General features: G+C 34.5%; 1 long non-coding RNA gene across 1 annotated transcript in view; it reads left to right on the forward strand.

The window, feature by feature from the left end:
* Positions 1–1,278: 1,278 nt before the first annotated feature.
* LOC141497339 (uncharacterized) overlaps positions 1,279–18,842 on the forward strand; it is a 59,427-nt gene continuing 41,863 nt past the window's right edge. Inside the window, exons 1-2 of the long non-coding RNA XR_012471301.1 lie at positions 1,279–1,367; positions 3,339–3,432. This is a non-coding gene — a long non-coding RNA (uncharacterized LOC141497339). The remainder of the gene's footprint in view (positions 1,368–3,338; positions 3,433–18,842) is intronic.

Genomic DNA, 18,842 nt, shown 5'->3' on the forward strand with positions numbered 1-18,842 from the left:
TTAGAAAGTCATTCATTTTGCTGAAAACTAGAAAAACTAACAACATTCCTTTGACTCTATTAAGCTTATAAGTAGAAAAAAAGTATCTGTTGACATGATCTGATAATTCTGTATTTTAATGATCTCAGTTTACTTTTCTGAATAATATATCTAAAACTGATCTTCCTTTTTAATAATAAATTCCCCCTCCATTTCAAAAATTACATTGACCTTCTTTTATCTCATAATATATGGAAGTTCACAAAGATTCTGTGATTTCACTATCATGTATCTCCAAATGTATTTTCTTTACGTTTTTACAAGGCAATGGGGTTAATTGGCTTGCCCAAAGCCACACAGCTAGGTAATTATTATGTGTCTGAGGCTGGATTTGAACTCAGGTACTCCTGACTCCAGGGTCAGTGCTCTATCCACTGAGCCACCTAGCTACTCCTTCTCCCAATGTATTCTTACCAACACTGATTGCAATTTCTCTTTTATTTAATAGAAATACCATAAGGCATATATGCACACAAACACATGTGCTTGAGTGCCTATATACATACATAACATGAATGTATCCTTATTCATATATAATACATGTGAAAAATATGGCGGGTTTTTCAGTCTCACAAGAATGTGAGGGGAGACTTGTTAATTTACATTAGAAAGACTGGGGTCTGCCTGTATTGTTGCTTAAGAACAGGTATGTGAGTCAAAACAAAAGACAGCAGCATATGATCACAAACAAAAACAAAAACAGATTAGACTAGGTTTCTCCCACCTTCTTATAAATTAACCTAGGGTCTTCATTCTGCTCCTTTGTGCTTGCTCAAGGAGCTAGCTGTTCTTGTTCATTAGTATAATGAATAGGAGGGGGGGTGTATAGGGACCAATGTAGTGATTAGATTGTGACCCCAGCCAATGATTGGCATGAGGGCAGGAACATAGCCATTCAAAGTGCATAAACGACCTAATATTTTGGGATTCCCTTGCCCCTTTCCCACCTTGAGAGAGATGTACCATTTATTAAGATGTTTTAGGTTGTTAGGTATAGAGCCAAGATGGCAGCATGAGAACAGCCTTTCCTAGGAGCTCTCTCCAAACTTTTCAAAAAACTTATAATTATGACTCTAACTAAATTTTTGAGAGACAGAAGCCCACAGAAAGATCCAGTGAAGTAATTCTCCAGCCCAAGTTAACCTGAGGAATAGTGGGAAGGCTCTGTTCCACATGGTTGGAAGGGGTGGCAGCATGCCAGAGCAACAGAGCTCCAGCCTTCCGGGAATAGCCCCAGGGTGCCTGGGTCCGTGGGAGTCCGGTTCCTGGCAGCAGAAGCAGTCTCTTGACCTGACAACCCCAGGGAACTAGCTGGAAGAGTGCCCCAGGTGTGTGTGTGTGTGTGTGTGTGTGTGTAGGAGCAGGCAGGGGGACAGGAGACTTAAAGTGCTTAAGCCTTAAAAGGAAAGACCCCACTACAGGTGGATTATGTGATTGGGAAAGGAAAATAATATAAAACCCAGGGGTTAGGAGACACATTTATTGAAAGAAAACCATGTTTATTGATTGTCTCTGCCCTGACCCATGGTCTAAAAGTGCTGACTCATTCTGGTTTTAAGGTTTCTGAACTAGAGTTTTGGGAATCACTAGGAGGGTTTTAAAAGAGGAGAATTAGTGTTGTTGCATTCTGAAAAAATTTTATAGAATGGAAGGAATTAAATAACCTAGATTGTTAAATTAGTTTGGGATTTTAAACTCTATTGTAATACTTTGAATTGAACTCTAGTGGTATTGTGTTGCTAAGAAGAAAAATACATAATCATGTTATCAGGGATATTTACTAATTTCTTCTGGGAAAAAAGCTCTAATTTGTTTTTATGTTAAATCTAATAATGATGACCATTGTATTTTTATGTTGGATGGAGTTTTTGGAATGTGAGTGCTGGATTCTCTGTACAAGGTACTCTAAAGCTTTTAACAAACTAAAGTGTTGAGAAGTTTAGTTGTGTAGTTGATAGCAAACTAGATGAACTGAGGTTTCATCTAATTATTTAGTCCTTTGCTATCAGATTAACCATAGCATAAATAAGAATTGAATTGGGGTTTTAAATGTATCATATATATAAGACTGGATTCTTATAAGATCTGGGCACAACTGATGTGGGGGCTCTAATAGATAACTGAATAAATAGCAATTGTATGGTCCCACTGCAAGGAAACTTATTGATGAGTAAGTTATATTTATCAGTTATGTGATATTCTTTTCTAACTGCAGAGTGAATATATTATGTCTTGTGAACATATAAGCTATTTAAATACTATATTGTTTAAGCCTGGAATTAAAATGTGTTTGCTTTGAAGGGAAATATCAAAGATTATGACCCCCTTTTGGAATAGAACTGTGGGTTCATTAATAATGTAATAATGGAAGGGTTGTTTTGTACAATCTAGTAATTTCTGTCTTATTCTTATTGCTGTTTTGTTATTTTGGAATTAATAACACATGTTGGAAATTTAAAGTCATCTCTAAGATGTTCTAATGGTTCTAAAGGATTCTGAAAGTAATAATTTGTATGTTAGGGGGCAACTAGGTAGAGCAGGAGACAGAGCACTGACCCTAGAGTCAAGAGGAACTGAGTTCAAATCTGACCTCAGACACTTAATTATTTATCTGTGTGACCTTGGGCAAGTCACTTAATCCCATTGCCTTGCAAAAACCAAAAAAAAAAAAATTAAAAATAATTTGTATGTTAAGGATGGCTAGTAGGTAAACAAGTTTATGTACAGAGGTTTCTAGCTATACATGTGAATTGGGAATATATACCCAAACTGGTGGCTGTTTGCTTTGAGGTAAAAGCACCTATGCAATATGAGAAAGATAAGCACAAGAAACATAATTTGAGATTTTTCTGTGTCAATATTTAGCTTAATTGTTATGTGAGAATTTAGGAAATGATAGGCAATCTCCTGACCAAAGGAGGTATTTATTTGTTGCAAAATACAACAGGCTCGGAAGAGGGTTCTCTATCTAAGGGGAATCTGATACACTGTCTGTATATAGAGATAGAGTAGTTATGATTTCAGACAAAGGGATGTGGCTCTGGAGATCAGAAGCCTCAAGTAAGAGGTAGGAGATGAGGCCTGTAGTGCCAGTCATAGTTAGAATTCCTGGTTTTAGCAAGGAAGCAAGGTTTAGCCCAGGAAGGGGACTTAGAACTTTAGGTAGGGGATTCATTAGTTGGGACCCCATTAGGACTATAATTGGAACATAGTGAATTGGACTCATTCAAAATTCTAATTAGGTAAAACAACTGTTTCAGATCATGGACTTTTAACCAATTTTTCTCTTTTTATTTCAGATACCAGAATGGTCAGCAAAAATGAAGTGTTACTGGGTCAGTGTGTTCTTCTTGGAGCAAAGGAAGCCAATGGGTTGAAGATGTCATGTGAAAGGTATATAGAGTCGGAGGGTGGCTTTTTATGATGGCCTGAGGGTGGACCCTTTTGATTTGATTTAACCAATGTGACATTTGGATAATGTCTCACCTGGTACAATAAATCTGGCCTACCCCCTAAATTTGACTACTCCCATGTCCTCTTCCTGGACACTGAAATTCAATGATTGTATCTATAAAGGTATTTTCCTTTGATGTCCTGGATCTTTATGGTAACTTAGCCAACCAAAAAAAGATTTAGGTGAATTACATTTAATAGCCAGATAGGTTAGGCATGTGGCTGTTACACCTGCTGTCAGCCATGTGTTAAGGTAAGAATTAAGTTTCCTCGATTTTAATGTTAGAGGGAATATTTAGGTAAGAAGAAAAATGGGAAATTCTTTGGATAATTACAGTTTCAAGGTCTATTTTAAGGAAGGGAATGTCAGCCAGATAAGTACATCAGGAAAAGGAAAATCTATGGTATATTTGGGAATATTTTTGAAAAAATATTCATTTTGGTTAAGTATGTTTGAGTTATTATTGTAATGAGAGCAAAAGGTTAAAACAGTTACAAGCTTAAGTTATTGTCATAATTCTCAGTGGAGTTTACTCATGTAGTGAAGCAGTTATGGAAATTTATTGTGTTGAAGTATATATGTTAATATGATAGTGAGTAAGGCAAAATGTAAATTGTAATAAGCTCCAGGATCTCATTGTTTTGTGATGAAAACACGTGTTTTGATATGAGTAAAATGTTAAGCAGTTTCTTTACCAAAGAGAAGATCTCAACAAATCATCAAAGCTGGAGAGGACATTTTGGAATAGATTCAGAAGATGCAGAAGGACATCGGATGTCTCCAGGGGAGAAGAGAAGAGAAGAGAGACACTGGACCACTTTATCTCTACCATCTCTTGCCTATGTGTACATTGTTTAGTCAGGGGGTCTGTACTGTAACTTCCCCTTGATTCTGTAAGTGTGACACCCCTACTTTTGCTCCTCTCCTTATGGAAGAGAGGCAGATGAAGATGTTCTCTACTGAGAGAAAAGGTCAAAATTACTTGGTGGCATGATTATATCCTACATGAGCCTGTATATCCCATCTAGGGAGAGTCCTATCTCTGGTTTAGATGACAGGTATTAGTAATGGTGGGAGGAGAATCTATCTGACAGAAGTCAATGCCCAGTCTTGTGATGTGGTTAATTGTTGAACTTTTGGTGGTCCATGCAGTTTGAGAATTGGCCTTGGGTGCCAGTCCCCCTGAGTCCCTGAGTCTGACCTAGATTCTCAGTTCCTGATCAGAGATTCACTGTGGCACAGGATTCTGGTCCAGAGGAGAGAAATACCAGTGGCATATGACTGAGTCAGTTCAGGATGACTATTGTTTATATCAATCTGTCCAGGATATTTTCCGGGGGAGTAGCATATATCTATGGACTTATATCTGGAAGCAGGATACATATTCTGGACTGGACAGCTTAAAGAGATAGGTAGAGTGAGATTCATGTGAAATGAAATGATGGTACCTGGATCCCTTGTCAGGATCCATTATGGTAAAGAAAACTGCATATATCCATATGCCAAGAATTGGTCAGGGAGTTGTTATATAGCTTATGGGTCTGCTGCCTGGGCACAGGATAGAAGTTAGGGTTATGGAGCCCCAATTTATATCCTGACTAGATTCTAAATTATAGTAGAAAAAAGTACCAATTAGACAGCTAGGGCTCTGGAATTGCTGGCTAGCTAAACAATGCAAACAAGAGAGAGAATTATTCAACATACAGTGGTATTAGACAATCAGTTGACTGGAGAAGGAGGAGTTTGTGGAAAATTGAATCTATCAAGTTGCTGCCTAAAGATAGATGTCAATAGGCAAATAGTAAAAGACAACAGGAAGTTAGAAAATAAAATGGGTCCATGGCTTTGATAATAAGGAAGTAAAAATCTTGACAGAAGAAAAAGTAGGTAGTCATGTCAATAACAGTGATTTAACAAAAGGAATCACTAATAAGGTATGGAAACCAAATTCTTATTATAAAAGAAAAGGGGGAATTGGGAAGAATATGGGGGTGTTTGGGTTCCACAAGAATGTGAAGGGAGAAATGTTAGTTTACAAAGACTGAGGTCTGCCTGTATTGTAGTCTATGGGCAGGTATGGGAGTCAAGACAAAAGACTTAGCCTCACATGAACAAAAAAGCCAGATTAGTCCAGTTGGCCCCACCTACTTCTAAATGAAGCTAGGGTCTTTGTACTTCTCCTTTGGGCATGCTCAAGGAGGTAGCTGTTCTTGCTCATTAGTGTAATGAACAGGGCAGCAGAAACATATGGGGACCAATGTCTCAATTGGATTGTGACCCCAGCCAATGACTGGATGAAGGAGCAGGAACAAAGCCTTTCAAACTGCATTTTTGGGATTAATTGTCCCTCTCCCACTTTGAGAGAGGTATGCCATGTATTAAGATGTCTTTTAAAAAAAACATTTTAATCATTCTGGACTAAGTATTCCCAAGTCATTTATAACAATACATGTGTGCCTACATAGATATATCATATGAATGTATGTGTGTGTTTATATGTACATATAAAGTGACTTGCTGAGAATCACTTAGAAAATGTTCCATATTCCAAGCCCAGCATTTTATCTAACAGGCTATGATAACTTCATTTAATAATTTGACAATGTTTTATTATGTATTATAGTCACCATTCTCCTGGGCAGACTGTAATTTCCATCAGGGAGAGATTTGTTTAGTATAGTAGATAGCTTTCTGTCCTTAATTCTTCATCCAAAAATGGAAATCTAAATACATATCTCACCTAATTCATAAAGTTGTTATAAGATTCATATTAGATGCATATATAAAACATCTCACAAATTTGATTCATTATGTACTTTTTCTTCTTGCTATTTTTATTATTATTATTATTATTGCACTAATGACCATTTTTAAAATTTTCTCAGGCACCTAGCTTACTGTCTTGCTTAATAAATGTCTATTGTATTATTATTCACTTGAATTCAATATAGTATGAGAGAAGAGAAGATAGGGAGGGAGGATGAAATGGATCAGTGGAAAGTTTTCAAGATAACAGTCAAAAGTTTATATTGATTGAGAGGTTGGTTTTTAGCCATTGGAGGATTCAAAAGAATGTGGTAGTCAATGTAGGCAGCATGGTAAGTGATTTTTGCTGTAGTGTAGAAAACATCATAACTCACATTTATGATACACTTTGAGGCTTATAAAGTGCTCACCACTTAACAGTCCTGTAAGGTAGATAGTATCTCTTGTTGAGAAAACTAAAATTTGGAAGAGTTGAGTGACTTTCTTAGGATCACATAGTTAATAAGTCAGTGACAGATTTTGAATCCATGTCATTCTTGATTACAAGATATAGAATAATGGAAAGAAGCTGTGGGTTCCACAAATAAATCATCATAGGGATGCATGTATAAAGTGATTAATCCTTTCCCAATAGTTCAGCAGTGAGAATGAAAAGGAGCTAGTAATTATGAATGTGATTGTACAGAACAACTGAATTAATATGGGAATTAAATAATGGAGATGCATTCAAAACTACTCCAAGCACAATGACATAGGGTAACATATAGGAAGGGTCATTGGATTTGGAACCAGAGTAAGTAGGCTCTAATCCTAATTCTACTAATGTTGGGTTTATGGGAATTAGGCAAGTTACTAACCTTTTTTTCTTGTACTTATTTATAAAATGAAAGATTGAACTTATTAGCTTTTAAGGTATCTTCTGGGCTCTGAAGTCTACCACTTCACAAGTTTTATGATAGTGGTAAAAAGGAAGTTAGATAACTAAAAATAATTGTCATACAAAGAAAGGAATTAAGATGTTACATTTAGGGTATTTCATATATATTATTCATTCATACACTTTTATTGAACACCTATGTTGTTCAAAGATCTTATGCTAGATAATAAGGATGATAATTTTCATTTCTATGGCACTTGGAGATTTGTTTTCTTCTTTTTTTGCAAGGCAATGGGGTTAAATGTCTTACTCAAGGCCACACAGCTAGGTAATTATTAAGTGCCTGAGACTAGATTTGAACTCAGGTACTCCTAACTCCAGGGCTTATGCTCTATCCATTGTGCCACCTCACCACCCCCACTTTGAGATTTTCAATTTTTTTAAATGATTTTGTCATTTGAGTCCTACAATGATGCTATCATGTGGTGTAGTTGGATTATTAGTTCCATTTATAGATGAAGGGATGGAGTTCCATAAAAGCTCATTGACCTACCCTAGCACTCATAACTATCTGATGGCAGAGGTGGTAATAGAAGTCTGAAACCTGGCACTGAGTCCAGTATTTTTTTTAAATACACAAATCTTTCCCTTGTAATATTCATCTGATCCAATGAGAAAGGAAGAAGAGATCATAGAACAGGACTATAAAATGGGAAAGGATATCAGAGTTTCAGCTCATTCATTTTACACATCAAGAAATTGAGGTCTTAAGAGAGCCCTTAGATAAAAGACTAGTAAATAACAGAACAAAGACTAGAACTCAGATATCCCAGTGGCAAACTCTATCATTCTTTTCACAGTATCACACTCCTTCTTACTTTTCCTTATGCCAAGGAAAGAGAGGACAGGTAACAGAGATATGAGAGAGAATAGTTGTTTTTGTCCCTGAATGTTGGGTATTGATATTGACTTCATCTTTGTCAGGTTTAATTCTTCACTTTCAGAACCCTGGGATTTTCTTGCCCTTTCTAAAGTCAATATGAGTATCATTCTCCTTCCTTACTCAATTTCTGCTCTGATGCAGCAATTTATGATCTTTAATCTGTCAGTCAACAAATATTTATTGAGCTGTGTTTGTATGTATATGACCTTTGCTAGTAGGTGCTCTGTGGGTTGCAAAGAGGTATATGATCAATCTCCAAGGTTGCAATTCAGCTCACTGTCTACAGTATAGTTGTGGGCAGGATAAGTCAGTAAGTCAAATCAAATATAAATTGAGGTTTTCTTAGTACACATAAAATCCTGGGTGTGAGGTGAGATGTATACATATGAAAAGCTAATTAAATTACTGTGCTAAGGTTATGGTGTATGGTAAATGCCAATGGAATGGATTAGAGAATAATGGTTATTTAGAGGTCAGAGAAAAAGTAGGTCAGAAGTATGGACAGGGAAGTTCCTTTAAATGGGAGGTAGGAACTCATTAAATTGAGTACAAATAGACATATTTTCCAAATTATTTGCATCACTTTAGCTTAGATGAGAGACTTTCATCTCTTAATCTTGAACTGCCATAGATAGTAAAATGATCCTAGGTAAGTAATTTCTCCCTTTTTAATCTCACTATCTTCATCTGTCAAATGAAGAAGTTAAAGTAGTTTCTAACTCATATTCTGTAATTCTAGAAACAATACTTATTCTGTGTCATGTTTTCATTTAAGACAAATGTAAGAAGACCATGAAGCATCCCTCTCCTCTCAATTAGTGGAAAGGTGAATGTAGATACAGAATGTGACATGCCTTGCTTGCTTTGATTACTATATCAGTTGATTTTACCATATTATCAGGAAGGGGTCAGGAATGGTGGTAGGGGTGGGAATATATGATGATGGGATTGGGGGAGGGCCAGGAAGGGACTGGGGAAAGCAAAAACATCAAGACAACTTGTTAAAAATGGTTTTAGTCAAATTTCATTGAAGTAGTATAGCCTAATCACTGACAACTATTTAAAGAGTACTAATGAAATTGAGGTAATAGTTAATAAAATTCACTGAGAGTTTTCTCCTGCATTAGAAGAATCTTTCCACTTCACAGGCTCAAGTATCTTGTAGTGTTTTTCTGGTACACAGACTAAACTCTTGTTGTTCTCCTTTGAACTGACTATGTTAACATAAACTCACTCATCATTTGGCAAGCAGAGAATCTCATGTCAGGTAGATTCATATCAACCAGGCATGTAAAAATGAACTCTACATCATCTATATTTCATGTTCTAGTATAAGGAGATTCCAGAATGTTTTCTGTTAAAGTGAGTCTTATCAATACCAACATTTCTATTACTTTTTAAGGTTTACAAAGCATTTATCTCACTTTGTTACCTACCCAAAACTCTCCAGTGATTCCTTATTATATAAAGGATAAAATAAAAGTCCTTATCTTGGCATATAAGAATAAATAAAATCAAATTTCTCTCTTTCTTTCTAGCATCTTTTGAAATTTTTTCAGTTTGCATACTCTATATTTTAGTCAACATGGACTATTGTTGAACCCAAAGAGCGAGACAGAGACCAAGATTTGATAAGTTTGGAGATGTTTATTCCCATGCACTACCTGGGGATGGAGTACCCAAATCAGACAGCACCTGAGTGTTCAGGGGATAGGGTTTTATAGTGTTTTGAGGGGGGGTGGTATTGAGAGCCAGCAGCACACAGAAGCAAAGACAAGCAGTTAGATATATTGTATTGTCATACTAATACAAACATATGTAAACATATGGCTCAGTATAGATATGAGAATAGACAGAGTAGGAAAAGGATCAGGGTCTCTGAGCTATGTCTGAACAAATTTCCCAAGACAGAGGAAGTCACATATTCATGGGCTTTCCACAAGTTTGAGGGAGTAGAATTTACTATCTTATGGTTCCTGCCACATCTAGGGAAGGGGGAGGCAGTCCTGGAATTTAACAGATATAGCAAGATAATTAGGCTAACAAGGGTGCTTTGTAAATCTTTAGACAATTTTATGGTATACCCATGACCCCTTGGGTCCTGTTCAGACGATTTTCAGAACAAAAGGTGCCTAACCAAAGTTATATTTCTAAGGAATTTCTCAGGGCCCAGAAGGATGTCAGGGACCCCTCTCTATACAGGAATTTCACAAATATTGATATTGTACTTCACTATTACCACAGCTACTTTATTACATGAAACTATTATTTCCTAGTTCTCTAACTGTTCATCTTTTTTTGTAGTTATTTTTATTTTAGTTTTATTTTATTATTTTTAACATTCTTTAAACATTTTTGATTTCCAGTTTGTATCACTTCATCTTTCTCTCTGAGAATGCAAATGATTATATTCATTATATTCATTACATGTATATTCATTATACATGTAAAATTAACTAAATCATATGTTTGTATTAGTCATATTAAAAAAATAAAAAAATAAAGTGAGAAACTTCAATTTGCACTCAAATTTCTTCAGTTTATCTCCGGAGTTGGATAGAATTTTTTGCATCATGAATTCTTTTGTATTGTCTTGGATCACTATTGATCATAGAAGCCAAGAGTTTAACAGTTGATCATCATTACATCAATATTGCTGATTTCCTGGTCATCATTTCACTTTGTATCAGTCCCTATAGATTTTTCCCCCTTCTCTATCTTTTTAAATGACTTCTTTTTTCTCCTAAACTCTAAGTAATGGTATTCATCAGATATTGGTCCACTGCATTTCTAGCTCTACATTCTTAAAATTTCTTCCTTTGCAATTTCATTCACATCGATGATTTCAATTGCTTGCATATATACAAATGACTCATGAACCTATCAGTTTATACATGTTTATAAACATTTATATGTGAATTGGTCTCTAAACACATATAAGTATATGATCATGTATGTGCAGTGTGTATATGAATTTGAATCTGTATATATACATGCATGAATATTTGCATGTATTTATATGTATATGGAGGTGTATATATTAGTTTTAATCTTTTCTGAACTCTAATCCCATATTTCCATTTTTTGATGGACAACTCTGCTTGTATCTTCCACTAGCACCTTTACCTCAACATATCCCAGACAACATTGAACATTTTCTTCATATAAACCTGTACCTCCTCTCAACATTCCAACTTAATTATGTAGTAATCTTACCAGTAATCCATCAAATCTTTGATGTCATCTTTAATTATCATTCTCTCTTTCATTTACCATTCTATTCAATTGCCAGGTCATTTTTATTCTATCCCCAAAATACCTTTAACATCTATTACTTTCTACCCAGTCATTCCTTCACTAGAATATCTCATCTTAGTTATTTCCCAAAGTCTTGTAACCTCCACTCTATGGTCCACTTGAATCTGTCTATATTAGGTAATTAAGCTTAGGCAAGGGCAAGGAGAGCTAGAAAATGGAACTTCTTAATTGAACTGCCTTGATAATTTTCTCCATATACAAATTTTCTTACATCATTCTCCTGCTTAAGAATTGTCAGTGATTTCCTATTGCCTATATAGTGTATAATACAAACTCTTTAACTTTAGGATCCTCCATAATATTGTCCCAGATTAACTTTCCAGAGTGGTTTTATACCAAAACCCATTGGTTCAGGAGTCTGAAATTCATAATGGTGTTAAGTTCTCACCTTGCCTTCCTTCACCGTTTAAATGTAGGAATGTCAGGTGGTTAGATGGGGCACTGGGGTATTAGTTGTTTCAAGATATCATCCTGTTTTCCTTTCTTTTCAGACTTTCCATGGTCTATGAATAGTACATATTTTACTGTTATTCCCCCACCCCATTATCTTTACCTTATGTAAATCATTTCTTTTGTCATCATTTTCAAGCAGTTTTCCATGACCCTTTAACTGAATGTGATATTTTGCCTTTTTATTTTCTTAGACTATTTTGTCTAAATCTCTCCTTTGATTTTATCATATTATCTTATATCATCTTTAGTTTATATAATGAATCACCCAAATATTCTGAAAGGTTAAGAGCAGTAATTTTGTCATTTAAAAAAATTATTTTCTCAATTCCTAACAGGATTCTTATAGCACCTAATGTATACTTGCAGATATTTGTTGAATTTAATTGTGTTTTGAGGAAGATAATGCAACAATTAGTACTGTTAGAGCCAGGTCCTGAAACCTAATCTTCAGAATTCAATTCCAGGGTTGTTTCTCTTAAAACTAATCATGTATGAAAAAAAACTTAAGAGAGAAAGATAAGGGTACTTATGTATAAGAAAATCAAGTTCTCTGTATGTCTGGCTATAACTGTCTCTGTCTCTATCTTTCTCTTGATTTGTTTCTTTGTCTCCTTCTTAAACAAAACACTGCTTGTTAGATTTAGAGGTCCATATAATAGAATAAAGATGCAAATAGTTATTTTACCCTTGCTAGGAAAGGTCCTTGCCCCTGTAAAGCACTTAAAGGCATTATGATGATGATAATGATGATGCTGTTTGTTCTTCATTCTCAAAGAAGGCCATGATATCAGAGAGGTGATGCCATGACAAGCAAGTGAACTGAATTTGAGTAAGGGGTTGCTGTGCTAGGTCACCAGCCTCACTTTCTCTTCTGGAATCATCTGAGTCCAGTGGCCATATATGAATCAGGAGGACTGGAGATGGCCATGAATGTGAGGCAGCGTTAAATGACTTGCCAAAGGTCACACAGCTAATAAGAGTCAAGTGTCTGAGATCAGATTTGGACTTAGGTCCTCCTTTCAGGGCTGGTACTCTAAACACTGTACCATCTAGGCATCTGATATTAAAAGTGTAGGAAAGCAAGGTGAGAACTTGACACAATTCTGCATCTCAGACTCCTGAACCAGTTTTAGGGTCTACAAATGTCAAGGCTTGACATGAGTGACCTTCCTAAGCAATCAGTTGTTTTTTCTTTTTCTTTTCACAAACTATACTCAGATAATAGAGAAATATAGATAGGGTGCAAAGAATCTTGGAATACAAGAGAAGCAAAGGGACTGGTTTCTAGTCCTGTCCTTAATAAATTTATATAATATCTCTGAGTTGGAGTTTTCTTTGTAAAATGAGGATGTTAGACTCATAACAAATTAAAGTTTCAAGTTTCCTTAGAGATCACAACCTGTCTAAATTTCATTTCATAAATGAAGAAATAGTTAAGATGTTATCCTATGATGATCATTGTTGGAAGGGTTGTGGGAAATCTGGGACACTATTACACTGTTGGTGGAGCTATGAACTCATTCAACCTTTATGGAGAGTAATTTGGAATTATACCCAAAAGGCAACAAAAATGTTCATACCCTTTGATCCAGCAATACCACTATTGGGTCTATACCCTGAAGAGATGATGAAAAAGGGTAAAAACATCACTTGTACAAAAATATTCATAGCAGTACTGTTTGTAGTGGCAAAGAATTGGAAATGAAGTAAATGTCCTTCAATTGGGGAATGGCTTAGCAAATTGTGGTATATGCATGTCATGGAACACTATTATTCTATTAGAAACCAGGAGGGATGGGAATTCAGGGAAGCCTGGAGGGCTTTGCATGAACTGATGTTGAGTAAGATGAGCTGAACCAGAAAAACACTGTATACCCCAACAGCAACATGGGGGGTGATAATCAAGCTTGATGGACTTGCTCGTTCCATCAGTGCAACAACCAGGGACAATTTTGGTCTGTATGCAATGGAGAATACCATCTGTATCCAGATAAAGAGCTGTGGAGTTTGAACAAAGTTCAAGGACTATTCCTTTTAATTTAGGAAAAAAATAGATATCTTATTGTCTGATCTTTTTATCTCTTATGCTTTATGTTTCTTCCTTCAGGATGTGATTTCTCTCTCATTACACTCAATTTGGATAAATGTACGACATGGAAACAAAGATTGATAGATTGCTTTCTGTGGGTGGGATGGAGGGACAGAAATAAGATTAGGAGAAAAATTGTAAAACTCAAATAAAATATTTAATAAAAAAGAAGATAAAAAAGAAATTACCCTATCTACCTCCCAGAAGATTTTTTAAAAAATTAAATGAGAGAGTATGAATGAAAGATCATTAAAAGACTAATGTAGGCTCATCACATTCAACTTCAATCAATGCATACTATGAGAATGACGTAAAGGCTAACAAACTGCCTTCTGTTGGGGGCTGGGGGGAGGGAAGCAAGATTGGGGAAAAAATTGTAAAACTCAAGATAAAACCTTTCTAAAATAAAATAAAATAAAATATATTTTCTTGAAGTATCATAAAAAAGAAAGACCAGTGTAGGCATGTGTGCCTATTATTTTGTTTTAATAAATATTCATGTCTATCAAATATGCTGTTTGGTATTTATAGGCATTTAGAATGAAGGGGCAGTGTGATATATTGTCTTTTAAGTTTGGAAGTAGAGAGCTTACAAAGAATCTACCAACCTACTGAGTCTTCTTTGATTTCAGTGAGACCGTGTGTACCAAAACTTGAATTGTATGGTCTATGGGAAGCTTACAACTCACAATATTATCTAGTGTGGCCCAAACCAGACTAAAATGATTGGGAAATATTTAAGAAAATAAATAAAAATTAAAACATAGGTAATTTCAATATATGGTTTTTAAAAAAGTCAATATGGCCCCAAGGTATCTTCATGAAGAGTTTAATGACTTGTGTTTCTATATTAATTTAGTACATATCATTGGATAGTTTTCTCTAGTGGGAATAGCCTCGAGTTTGGAGTCAGATTAAGAAGTGAGTTGACATCTAACTTATATCTCCTACTACAAATCACAGAATCATTAATATAGAGAGATAAAGAGATCTGGAAGGGACTTTAGAGGAATTCTAGTCCAGCCTCTTCATTTTGTAGCTGGGAAGGCCCAGGGAGGATAAATGACCTGTTCAACATCATGCAGTAACTAAACAGCAAAAGATAATTTGATCTTTGTTCTTCTAATTCAGAAAGTTTCTTCAATCATTAATGTTGCCTCCCATTAATATATTATATAAAATATATTAAAAGTTTAATGTAGGAATTTGAATGAATAGATATATTCTTCTATTTAAAGGCTTCATCCTTCAATAGAATATAAACTCCATGAAGGAAGGTACTACTTTTATTTTGCTTTGTTTGTGTATTCCCAAAGCCTAACACATAATAAATGACTAAGAAAACTTGTTAATGAATGAATGTACATAGTAAGCAGATTATTAGGTTTGTATAAGGAAAATACTTTTTAATCACCGAGCTGTCTGATTGTAAGATGCACTATCTTGTTAAATTCTAAGCTCCCTGTTTGCACACTTGCTTAAGAAAAATCTGAATGACCTTTTTTTTTTCAGAAATGTTGTAGAGAAATTCATTGTTTATATATAGATATTGGAGAAGATAACCATAATATCCCACACAATTATCATTAGCAATGTTTGTTTCCACATTTTTATCCATGAATTGAAGAAGGGACTGACGACATGATTCATAAATCTGTGAATGACTCATATCCATCAGGGATCTCTAATTAGGTAAATGATAGAATCAGAATGCAAAAATATCTTGACAGGTTAGAAAAATATATCAAATCCATTAAGAATATTTAATAGAGATATATAAATTCTTACCCTTGAATAAATAACAAAATCATTTCCATGAATATAACATGCAGTTACACATGAGCCCATGTGAAAAAGAATAAATATAATTATTGAAAGAGGATAAATATTGCAATGCGCAGTGAGTCTTACTTGTCAGAAAAACCTGTGATCAAAGATTGTCTCTAACAATTACTTACTATGTGATCATGGGCAGGTCACTCCTTTTGGAACTTTAGTTTCCTATCTGTAAAATAAGGATAACAATTGCCATATAGACTATGATGCAAGTTTGCAAAGCACTTTTTATAATTGAGGGGATTTTATAATAAGTAATTTTATACTATTAATTATAATAAAATAATATAAATATAAATTATGTGATTTAGTATATTATTAATTATAACAAAATCATATAAATATAAAAGATGCAATTTGTGAAATATCTGGAGATTTTTAGTGAACTCCAAATTCAAGGTGAATCAACCTTGTGAAATGGAAGCTGTAAGCTTCCATATGCTCAAAGGCTACTTTAAGAAGAGAAGGGTGCCCATCAATTGTGGAATTGGTAAACAAATTCTGGTACATGAATACTATGGAATACTATGGAATATTATTGTTCTATAAGAAACCATAAATGGTCAGACTCTAGAGAAGCATGGAATGATTTACAGGATCTGATGCTGAGCAAAGGTAGCAGAACTAAGAGAATAATGTACACAATATTAACAAATTAATATTAATATTAACAACATTGTATGATGATCAGCCCTGATGGATATAGCTCCTAGAGGCTAGGACAACCATGTTAGACTGACTATGGACAATGTTATTCCTCCATCCAGAGGAAGAAAAACAAAACAAAACAACAAACCTTCAGAATCTGATGAATACTTAATAAAAATGATCTCTTTTCTATCTCTTTCCCTTAATTCTAATTCCTGATACCAAAAATGACTAATCTGTAAACATGTTTATCAAAAATATGTATATACAATGCTTACCTGACTGTTTGTCATTGGGGGAGGGGGTGGGAAGGGAGGGTGAAAGGAAATTTTGCACTTTAAAAATATACATGTGCATATGAATGAAAAAAACTTTTAAAATTTTGAAAAGAAGGGAACAAATTTATTAAGCACTTATTCTGCATTAAGCATTATGCCATACACTTAACAATTATTATCTCATTTGATCTTTATAACAATTCTGGGAGGTAAGTACTATTATTATTCCCATTTTATTGTGGAGAAAACTTCAAGTGATTTCCCCAGGTCAGATAACAAGTGAGTGAGTTAAAATTATGAGGTAAATTCTTATTGACTGAAAACTCAGAATTTTATTCATTATGCCACCTTGCTATCTGGATATTAAGAGAAGTATAATGTCCATTATGGGAGAGGTGATGTGGCATTGTATGTTTACCTGATCAACAAGTATGTGGAATATTATATTCCTTTCCAGATTCCTCACTTTAAGAAGAACAAGGACAAAATAGATATATGCAGGAGAGCATAATCAATAGAATGAAAAGGCGTTTGCATTCATAAAATATACACATATTTTATAATACATGTATTTATCTGGGTTTGTGATTTCATTAGTTTAGGGAAGTCCTAGTGTGGGAACTGCCTCTGAAGCAGATTACAATCAGCCTTTCACTTTAGTAAATAAGAGGCCTGAGGAATATGGAAGTTAAGTGACTCACCCATGGACACATAATCAGTGTCAGAATGTGAACCCAGGTCTTTCTGATTTCAAATTAAGTATTCCTTCCATTGTGCTAGGATGGCCCTATGTCAAGTACACATATGTATATTAATTCACATCTTTATGTACATATATACATACATGTAGACACTTATATGTCACAACATATCTTTTATATAGTTATGTGCATGTATACACATACATATGTATGTGCATTATTTAAAAGTATGTTTTTATTCTGTACACATATAAATAAAATGAATACATTTAGATAAATAAATACTCATATATTTAGGTAGCTGAGAATTATCACTGTAATGTGATATAATGGATGGAGAATTGCCTTTAAGAGTTCTGCTTCTGGCATATGCTGGGCTATGCGACTCTGGTCAAGGCACTTGACCTCATGCTGTCCCCAGGCCTCTTTCTATGACAATACATTTTAGAGAAAGTGCCAATTCATATTTGTAAAGTGCACACCAGAAGTTCTCCAATCAAGGAAGTCACAGGTTCCATATAAATATATATCCACACCCAAAATACACATAAACATAAATATATATATGACATATACATATATATGCATAAATATATATGACATATATATATATATATATATATATATATATAGTCACACCCATATATGCATAAACTTACATATGGCATCACTTTTAGCTCTTCAAGTGAAAAGAAAGTTACCAAGGTTTAATACCTGTCATTCCTAATTTAGGCTGCCATCTAGGTATTTAGTTTTTCTAAATTGCTTATTAGATTTCTTAAAAGGTTTGTTCAAACCATATCTTTCCTTGATTCCTGATTGCAAACAGAAAAATTAAAATAATAATATTAATTTCATGCACAAGTCAAAGCCATGCTCTAAGTACCCCTACTGTCTGTCTTAAAAGATTCTTTCATAAAGGGGACTCTCTAACTATTACAAAGTAACTAGTTTAGTATGGGGTGGATTATACAATTTCTGTTCCATTTTTGGTACGCTAAAGGCTAGACAGTGACTAATTTGTGCAAAAGGGAAAGTCAATAATTGTTAAATGAGGATTTCATCTTATTTCTGTTGAGAAGAATATGACAGGCTTATATTTACATAATACTTTGCTGTTTACAATTTGTTTTCCTCAGAGCTTCTTGTGAGAGAATGCAATAAATATTTATTTATTTCCAGAAGCAAGTAACTAAACCTCGATCAAAGATAGATCTTAATGAAATAATGAAATAGATATAATTTTCTTTCATTGTCATCCACCTCATTTCATTCACCTTTCTTGAATCCCACTGCCTTCAAACTGATCTTGAAGTTTATTCAAGTCATTTTCCCACACATGGTCCTGCTTATTATTGGATTGATCTCTTCATTTTTGCCTTATAAAACTCCAATTTCATTCAATTGTTCTGATAAACACTTAGGTAATTATGTAATGTC

The sequence above is a fragment of the Macrotis lagotis genome, chromosome X (assembly GCF_037893015.1).
Source record: "Macrotis lagotis isolate mMagLag1 chromosome X, bilby.v1.9.chrom.fasta, whole genome shotgun sequence".
In the NCBI taxonomy this organism is placed as follows: Eukaryota; Metazoa; Chordata; class Mammalia; order Peramelemorphia; family Peramelidae; genus Macrotis; species Macrotis lagotis.